The 9,424-nt window shown below is 44.3% G+C and overlaps 1 pseudogene; it reads left to right on the top strand.

The window, feature by feature from the left end:
• Positions 1–8,182: 8,182 nt before the first annotated feature.
• On the top strand, positions 8,183–8,767 carry LOC147708115 (exosome complex component CSL4 pseudogene; annotated as a pseudogene).
• Positions 8,768–9,424: the final 657 nt, after the last annotated feature.

Here is a 9,424-nt window from a genome sequence, read left to right on the forward strand (position 1 = left end):
AAAGATACCGGAGCTCTCTCTGTGGGAGATACCCCTTTCACTCTGCGTTTCCCCACATTAGCAGGTAATGCACCCTCTTCCCACATCACCAGCATACCCCCAACAACCTTCTTGGGCCTCCATGTGTCGCTCTGAGAACCATTAATAAGAAGATGCTTGTGAGGTTGGACAAATAAGAATCTTAGTCATGTATGGATTTACATATAAAACATTTTATTAAAACAAAACAACAACAAATAAAACTATGTACAGCCATGGTGTGTCTTTGCTGAACCATTTGTGAATCACCGCCTGCAAGACAAAAAGAAATATAAGATGGTGCGTCATGCGTCCAGCAAAGAAAGAAAGAAAGAGAGAAACAGTGTGAGAGAGAGGAAGAGAGAAACAGTTTGAGAGAGAGGAAGAGAGAGAAAGAGTGAGAGAGAGGAAGAGAGAGAGAGAAAGAGGGAGAGCGGAAGAGAGAAAGAGTGAGATAGAGGAAGACAGACAAAGAGAGAAAGAGTGAGAGAGAGGAAGGCAAAGAGAGAAAGAGGGAGAGAGAAAGAGTAAGATACAAGGAAGAGAGAAACAGTGTGGGAGAGAGTAAGTAAGTACATTTTATTGTCTTAGGTTAAATAAAACCATTACAAAAAATATATTGATAGCTCATATCATCAGGTAAAAGATTATAAGAAAAGTTTTTAAAAACAAGAAAACTTTGGTTAAAAATGTAGTAGTGCTAAAAACAGTTTGATATGGGAGCGTGTTCATAGCGTCATGTCCTGGCCATAGTTCAATTGATCTGGTCAGGGCCGACTTCATGATTTTTTTAGTTTCAGTTCCAAAAGTTTCAGGAATTTGACCAACTTCCCATTTAATGGTGGAAGACCTGGGTCGAAACAAGCGAGAACTGCTTGTCTGCGTGTGCGGATTTTTTGTTCATTAAAGGCAGTTTTTAGCAGGGCTGCTCTTTCCTCTTTCAGCCTCGGGCAGGTGCATAACAGATGTTCGAAGTCTTCATTCTCTGCAACGTACAGCCTGCATTTTGTCCCACAGTCCCTTCTCAGCCATGGTTGTAAATGTGGAATGGATGGTAGGATTCCTAGCCTATGTTTTAAAAAGGTTTCTTTAGATTTCCTGCCATACCCCAGACCAAAGTATGTTTGTAACCCCGGCGATTTGTATGTGGACAGAGTCATCCAGGCGTGTCGCCTGTGAGAAAAGGTAGCTTTGCCCTCCACATGCGATAGGGTTTTTATGGACTTGTTTACAACATGCTTGAATTGCGCATGCGGTAATGGAGTTTCCCATAATTCTTTCAGACCTGTGACAGTCAGGGACTCCTCTAAAAATATTTTCACCGGCAGTTTGGAGGAGCTGCTTAAGTCTTGCCATAGCTGATGGTTCAATGTGTTTTCTGGTGAGTTCTTTATTTTCTGCCAGCACTTTATGTATGACCCTCTTCTTGCAAGCATTTGGCAGGTCAGTCCAAGTTCTAACCGGATCTGGGCTTGTGAGGTGTAGGTTGGCAGGTTAAAGAGAAGTCGGTAGGCCTTTGCAATGGTTGTGTCCAGCAGTTTCGCGTCTGTGCCTCTTAGAGCCTCACTGCCGTACGTGATAGATGACTCTATTTTGACTTGCGCCATGCGGAGCAGTGGGAGAAGAGTGGGACCGTTCAGGTTTGACTTTAGCTGTTTAAGCGTAGTAGCTATCAGCATCCCTTTCCTCTTGATTGCCTCTAGTTGGTTTGAGAAGCGACCTCCTTTGTCGACCAAGATTCTGAGATATTTGTATTCTGAGCAGTTTGCGACAGCCTTTGTTCCAAGGAACCAAGTGTGCAGCTTTTTATTCCCAGTTATAGACAGAACTTTGGTCTTGTCGATGTTTACTTCTAGTAGGTTTGCTTTGGCGTATCCGTGCAGCGCGTTGATGAGATTTTGAAGACCTATTTTCGTGTGGCTAACCAGGACCACATTGCCTGCGTAGGATATGCTGGGTAGCGCTTTGTCCCCCAGACGTGGAGCGTGCGCTTTGCAAGATTCTAGGGCAGGTGGTAGGTCGGCTGTAAATAAATTGAAAAGGGTCGGCGCTAAAACGCACCCAGTGTGAGAGAGAGGCAGGAAGAGATGGAGAGGGAGAGGGTGTGTTGACACCGGAGAAAATCTTTGCAGCTCACCTTTGTGCCACCGGTGTGTCTCCAACCACTTGCCGGGACATAGTGCTCCCTCAAGTTTAGTGATCTGAAAGATAGCATAGAATTAGTAATTGTAGAGTACATACAACTGCACATGCGTGATTCTCTGTTTCGCCATTGCGCAATCAGGCTGCTGGACCCCATCCACTCCCACTATTTGGAGGTGTCTGTGCACTCTTGTGCGCCCAGGCTGCTGCACACTATCCACTCCCACCGCCCAGAGGTGACTGCACGCTGCTGCGGAAAGAAGTCTCCCTGCTCACCTTCTGCCACTGGCGTGTGGGTAAGAGGGTCCACCATGTGCCGAAGCAACTGTCTCATGCGTTGAGGATGGCCACGCCTCATCACAGATTCTACATGCTTTCAGCTCTGGTGGGGGGGGGGGACGTTGATTCGTGAATCCCAGCCTTTTAGATAAAAAGCGAGTTAAGATTGTGTGTCATGCGTCCATCAAAGGAGAGAGGAAGAGAGAGAGAGAAAGAAAGAGTGAGCAGTGGACAGAGAGAAACAGTAAGAGTGAGAGGAAGAGAGAGAAAAGGAAGGAAAGTAAGAGGAAGACAGAGAGAAAGAGTGAGAAAGACGAAGAGAGAAAGAAACAGTGAGAGAGAGGAAGAGAGAGAGAAAGAGGGAAAGAGTGTAGGAAAGAGGAACAGAGAAACAGAGGAAGAGTGAGAGAGAGAGAGAAAGAGAGAGGAAGAGAGAGAGAGACAAAATAGTGTAAGAGGAAGAGGGAGAGAGGAAGAGTGTGAGGGAAAGAAAGGAAGAGATGAGGAGGGACACTGAGTGCCCACACTGTGGACAAAACCATCACAGCTCACCTTTACGCCACCACTCTGTCTCCAACCACGTGCTGGGACCTAGTGGAACTCTCAAGCTCTCACATCTGAAAGATAGTACAGAATTAGTAATGGCAGAGTATATACGACTGTGTACCCCTAAATCGCTGTGCCGTCTTTCTGCATCCAGACTGATATACCCCATCCACTCCCGCCGCCCAGAGGTATCTGCCGGACGCTGCGCACCCAGGCCTCACTGCTCACCTTTTCATGGACAGGGCACCCCTCCACATCATGCAGCTCCGCTTTGCAAGCTAACAGGTCTCACATTTGGTACTGAGTCTTGGTATCGCCATGCCAGAGGACATACTAGTGCATCTTTAATCATCGCAGGTTGTACACCCGCTCAGTGCTTGCAGTGCTACTAATTCAGTGATAAGTGACACCGGGATGGGCCATCACTGTGGAAGTGTAACTGTGCCAGCTGCAGTGCATGTGGTGCAAGCAACTCTAAAATGGCATAGAGCATGTGCACCCGGTATTTTATATTAGTAGGGTCACGTTTCCTGTGACGGCTGTGCTGGATGGGTTTGGTGTAGGTGTATACCAGCCGTGAGGGAGTGACTGTGGCAATGGCATACTAACAACTAGACCTTTGACCAACAGATCACTACAATGAAAATCTGGGCCATGTTGTCCTCTGTAAGCGTAAGCGGAGTGGGCTGGCCTGTTGTATGCTAGTCCAGCGTGAGGCTGTGGAGAGTGACTGCAGAGCTATAGGCGTGGCTCAGTCGTGAGCTCTATGAGGAATCAACTGATGCGGCCGCAGTGTTGCCAGATTGGGCTAGGTCACGCCCAATTGGGCTATATTTTTCCCGGTTGTGCGGTAACATTTTGGTTTGTGCTAGTTGCCAGATTATAAATATATATACAGCGCTCCAGGAAAGTAGTATGTTAAAGCACTTTATTAGACAAATATTTACTTGGCAGCCTGCTGCAACATAAATTCCAATGCATTTACCACCTGCTTGACGCTGTCCATGCCCCTCCTTCCTTAAAGTAGCAATATTGGGCTACTTTGGGCTACTTTTTGGTTGGCTTTGGGCTATAGCAAGCTTACAAAATCTGACAAAAGTGGATGCGGGTGTCCGTGTTGGAGTGCTGCCGTCGCATGGGTTGCAAAAGCCAAAGTGTCACTCTGTGAGCCAAGTCCCACAACATGGCCAACATGGAAGGTACGGGGAATCACTGACCCTACATTCATCCATAGTTCCAAACCAGAAAGATGGTGGACATGAGACATCTGTGTGGATATGAATGTTTATAGCACATTCAGTGGAGTGTTGCAGCTGTAGCAATACAAGAAAATGGAAAGTTGAAGTTTCAGTTTTTGGCACATGGAGGGCAACCAATTAGAGACAAACTCATTGTCGGAGTTAGGCTGCGCCAACATATGTCCTTATACAACCACTCCCCCAATCACTACACCTTATAAATTCACTATACACTCTCCTTGCAGTACTCTAATGATCCAATCTCTAAGTACGTACTGGCACAATGACCGAGACAAAGTTACATAACTAAAATGTTACCCCACTGTCAAAGGTCAGATGGTTGCATATGCTGTCCAGAGCAGTATGTAATGTGGTAGGGCCCAGGGGCAGCATGTTGCATACATAATGAACATACAGACACAGATAGATAGCGGAACTGGGTACAGGCACGTGCGCTCGACTCCTTTTTATTACGAGAGTCACATATCCAGTAACGTCTGTGCTGGATGCGTGTGGGGTGATAGTAAGCCAACCCTCCAGGAATGGTTGGTCCTGGCAACAAGTACAAAAGTAATCTTTGGATCAGACATTGAGATTCAATCATAAAGGCTCAATGATTTTTGCTGCACTAAGGTATGGGCACCAGATGTGAAATAATACAGAAAAGTTTCTATTGTAAAAGGTTCATGACTTGTGGAAAAACTGAGGTAGGACAGCAGATGTGAAATTATACACAAAATATTGCATCAGAAAGGGTCTATAAGTTGTGCTGCACTGAGATAGGGGCCTCAGAAGCATTTAGGGTCTGCGCAGCCAGCGATGATGCGTAGTGCGGGCGAGCCACACTGGAAGCAATGCCTGTTGCCTACTGGACTGCGATATCTGCAATCGCAATTCGATGTGAATTGTGAGTATTGTACATTGAAGGCAGTAGTCAGCACAGTTATCAAGGAATGTTTTAGTCTCTTCCTCTTGACAAAGTTCGAGGACATAGAGTACAATTCTCTCTGTAATAAATAAATCATGTTTCAATTTAAATTGTGAGCTCTGCTGACCGCAGTGTAGGTGTATGGAACAAAAGTTGAAACATTTATGGAATACACTGAGGAAATCTTGGTTGTTCTGAGTACAGTTGTAATGTAAGGTAATCTGAAGCTAGAATCTGAACTGGTCGTTAATCATATCGTCTACCATTTCCAGTAGGGAACAGCTGTGGAAAACAATGAGCTTCCAAACTTGTTTTCCACACACTCATGGGAGTTCCTTTTGCTTTTTTCATCTAGAACATTTCAATAGTATCTCCTATCAGTTCTTTTGAATGTAGGGGGTGTATAGTATAATGATCATACATTTTTTCTTTTCTTGAATTGTCCACTTTTTCTATTCGTCCACTTGAAATATGTGTTTCATCTTCTAAAGCCATTTCTTCTTGTTCTAAATTTACAATTTTATAGTAAATATTGTTTTGCCTTAGATATAATGTAGCCTTTTAGACTTTCGTGACATATACTAACTCTTTCCATATTTATCATTGTTTTCCTTTTTAACTGTTTAAAAACACATCTACATTCCTAGTTTGAATTTTATAATGACTACGTCGAGAGCAAATACATACATAGTCGGGATTTTCACTAGAAACTACTTTAAACTTTGTTATTTCTTTTTCAAAGTTCACATCAGTACTATCTTCCATCTCTTCTTCATCACGTGCACTTATCAAACTCTTATTTTCTTTACACTCCTCTTGACTAGCAAAGAGACATAACTCTATATCAGAGGTCTTCAAACTTTTGTAGGTTGAGCCCCCCCAGCTGAATTTTTTTAGATGTTGGGCCCCCCCGCCACCTGACAGAAATTTCTGGAATCTGGTACACTACATAATTGACCGCCGCGTACATATCACGGGCCATATCCGGCAGACTCACAATACTAGGCTATGTGCGTCTCTACCGATAGTCCTCCTGCTGCCGCCTGCGTTTCTTAACTTAAAATGCGCAGTTCCTGCTCCTCCTGAACTCGCCGCTCTGACCGTGGTATTTCCAACAGTAACTAATGCCAGCTGCGGCTGATTTTCACCGTTGTCAATGCAGGACACCGTCGACCGTCTGCGGTAAAGATGGCTCATGGATGGTTCCAATGTGGTATCAAATCCCACCTGCACCAGTCATCCAAAGTCAGGGCTAAAGAGGCTGGCTGGCTCACGAGTCAGGGTCACCGTGCAGCGCCGGGAGAAAAGGTGGGCGGGTGGGCAGTGGCAGTGAGAGTGGGTGCAGCAAGCTGCTGTGCTCATTGGTTGCAGCATGACTGATGGCACATCGGTGGCGGTAATATATCATGCGACTGGGAGGGACCAAGCCTACCGGGCCGCAGCCGGGCTCAGCTGCTGTCCAGTGACAATCATGAATAATTATTAAGTTCTTGATAGAGCAGGTAATCTATTAACTAAACTGTAGTTATCAATTACATCTTTTTAAACACTTATCCGCTGCTGCCGTGAATAAATTGCTGTTACAGTTTTTTTTTAGCTATGTGACTAGGTTAGTGTAGTACTAGAAGTAGGGCAGAAAAGTACCACGCCACGGAAGAACACTACCACAGCATGGGTGATTTTAGTTTAGGATGGGCTCACCACCTTCTGCTTTGGTAGGCCTATTGTCAGGAACCACAAGTGATGACAAGAACACCATGCTGGCATGGCTAACCTGCAGCTATGACGTAGTTTTTACCCATGTATGTATGTGTCTGTGGCGACGAGGCAGCAAATAACTTTATAAGGCCCACAGTCTTTACTATCCAATTGACATCAAGTGGCGTTAGGCCTTTTCCACCTGCGATCCAAGTGGTAGTGAGCAGGATGGCACACAAGTTTACCTGAGTGAGGTGACCGGAAGGAGAACTGTGCATGGGGGTAAAAAGAACTGTGAATTAAATACCGCCACGATCATACAAAGCTTTTGAATTTCGAAAATATAATCAAATAGGAATGCCAGTGGCAGCATGGCAACGGAAAACAATATGTCACATTTAAAAGCCATTCAGTATTCTGAATCTCTCAGGTAGCTTGTTCGTAAATATATTTAGTCAATTATGACTTTCAAGTCAATGTATGATTCTGTCATTAAATAACAGAGTTATCCTATGGAATAAAAAGCCAAGCAACACAATGCAAATTGTGCTATTACAGAAATAGTTTTTAAAGATCTGAAAACTCACATAAACTCTGAAGCCAAGGGGTCTAGAATTTATGCAAGTGAATTAATTGAATTAATTCTCCAATATGTGTGTCAGTTCAGTTCAGTTCAAAACGCTTTATTTGGTTTGCAAAGCACAACCATATATACAATCACAAATACACATATTAAAAACATCGCAAATACATGGGTGTCAGTATTATTATCCATCCATATTAAAACTACACCAATCAGTGACTTCAAACAATAAACTTGGACATATTATTTAACACATAAATAATATCATACAAGCTTTAAAAACAAGTGCCTCTTACGACCTAAAGTACATAATGTCGCTATACAGTATCTAATAATTGTTCTGGTATCAAACAAATTTCAGAAGTGGCAAATGCTCTCAAACAGATAACATCATGTGCAAATTACGCAATAAAGTGCCCTGTACACTCTGGACTCCGCAATGTGAAAATTTAGCTGTATGCTACCTCCAATAAACAATTATAGTACAATTAAATTTCCTAAAGTAGCATGTGTGTCATTTCTAATGTTTATATACATTTCCCTTGTCGGCTTGATTTTGCTTGCGAGAAAAGTGTCGCTCAGTGGTTGAAATGTAATTCATAATTACACTGAAATGATAAAAGTGTCACACATTGCAATCTTAAACCTTGGCAGCTATGGAACAGTTATTTCAGCTGCAGTGGGTTCACGCTCGTTAGAGCATGCGTCGCTGCGCTAGAGTGTTTGGGACCAGCAGAGCAGTTAGTGGTCATGGCTCCAGCACGGTACTGTATACCCGGAGAACGGTTGTGCAGTCTTGAAGACTTTTACCCTGGCAGTGGGACATACAGCAGGCATGGGTATATATTTATGCCTCCCTATCAGGGTATGTGATGAAGAAAAGTGATAATGGAATGTTGCCTACGGTTTCTGTGGTGAGAGATGCGCAGTCCCAGCTCCTACCTGATGTGGGTGCAACTGTTACTTGTAAGGTGTGCAGAATTAATTCCCGCTTTGCCAAAGTTCAGATCCTCTACATTGCATCCACTCCATTGACGAATACATTCAGAGGAACAATACGAAAGGAAGACATTCGAGCCACTGAAAAAAACAAGGTTGTAGTGTACAAGAGTTTCCGACCTGGTGACATCGTCCTGGCAAGTTATTTCTCTTGGTGATGCACAGTCCAACTATCTGTTGACAACCGCTGAGAACGAGCTGGGCGTGGTGGTTGCCCATAGTGAAGCAGGAGTACAGATGGTGCCTAGCAGCTGGTGTGAGATGCAGTGCCCGCAGACGCACATGAAGGAGTTCAGGAAAGTGGCCCGGGTGCAGCCAGAGTTTCAACAGACGTAGTCAACTTGAATTTCTAAGAAGTGTTGTTTCCCGCGCCTCTTGGAGCTGTGCTGCACACTACGCACTGTTGGCAGCTCTCCTGGCATAAATAAAATCTGTTATTCTATGACATTTACAGTCTTGCTGCTCAATGTGGTGTCCATGGCAAAAGGTACATTGGTTGGCGGAAGGGATTGCATATGAGCAGATTCATGTCCAACTAAAAATTGTTTCTCAAAATTCTTTTGCTCCTCAGTGCCTAAAGTGGTTATACTGCTCGGAAAATGGTTTGATAGGGTCCGATTCGGCACAAAATGCGTATTGCCGTTTATTTTTGCAGGCTTTCTTAATGCAACTAAAGTGTAATGTTTGTATTTAAAGACAAATAAAAGTACTTTCTAAGCTGCAGTGGGAGGCAAGGAGTCTCCTCTGCTCTGAAATCGAACGCAAAGGAACAGGACTGTCTATTCCTTTACTTTCGGTTTTAGCTGAGGAGACGTCCTGCCTCCCACTGCAGCTGAAGCATTTCAGCGCTACCAATTAACCCCCTCCTGGGAGGGTGAACTGTTAGCACTTAGCTGACAAAAGCATGGGCGCATCGTGCCCAATGATTTCCCCTCCCTCACCCCTCCAACCCTTTGTCACCAGGAGCTCGCTAATGAAAGAAATTCCCATTTG

Source organism: Lissotriton vulgaris, chromosome 6 (genome assembly GCF_964263255.1).
Source record: "Lissotriton vulgaris chromosome 6, aLisVul1.2, whole genome shotgun sequence".
Taxonomy (NCBI): domain Eukaryota; kingdom Metazoa; phylum Chordata; class Amphibia; order Caudata; family Salamandridae; genus Lissotriton; species Lissotriton vulgaris.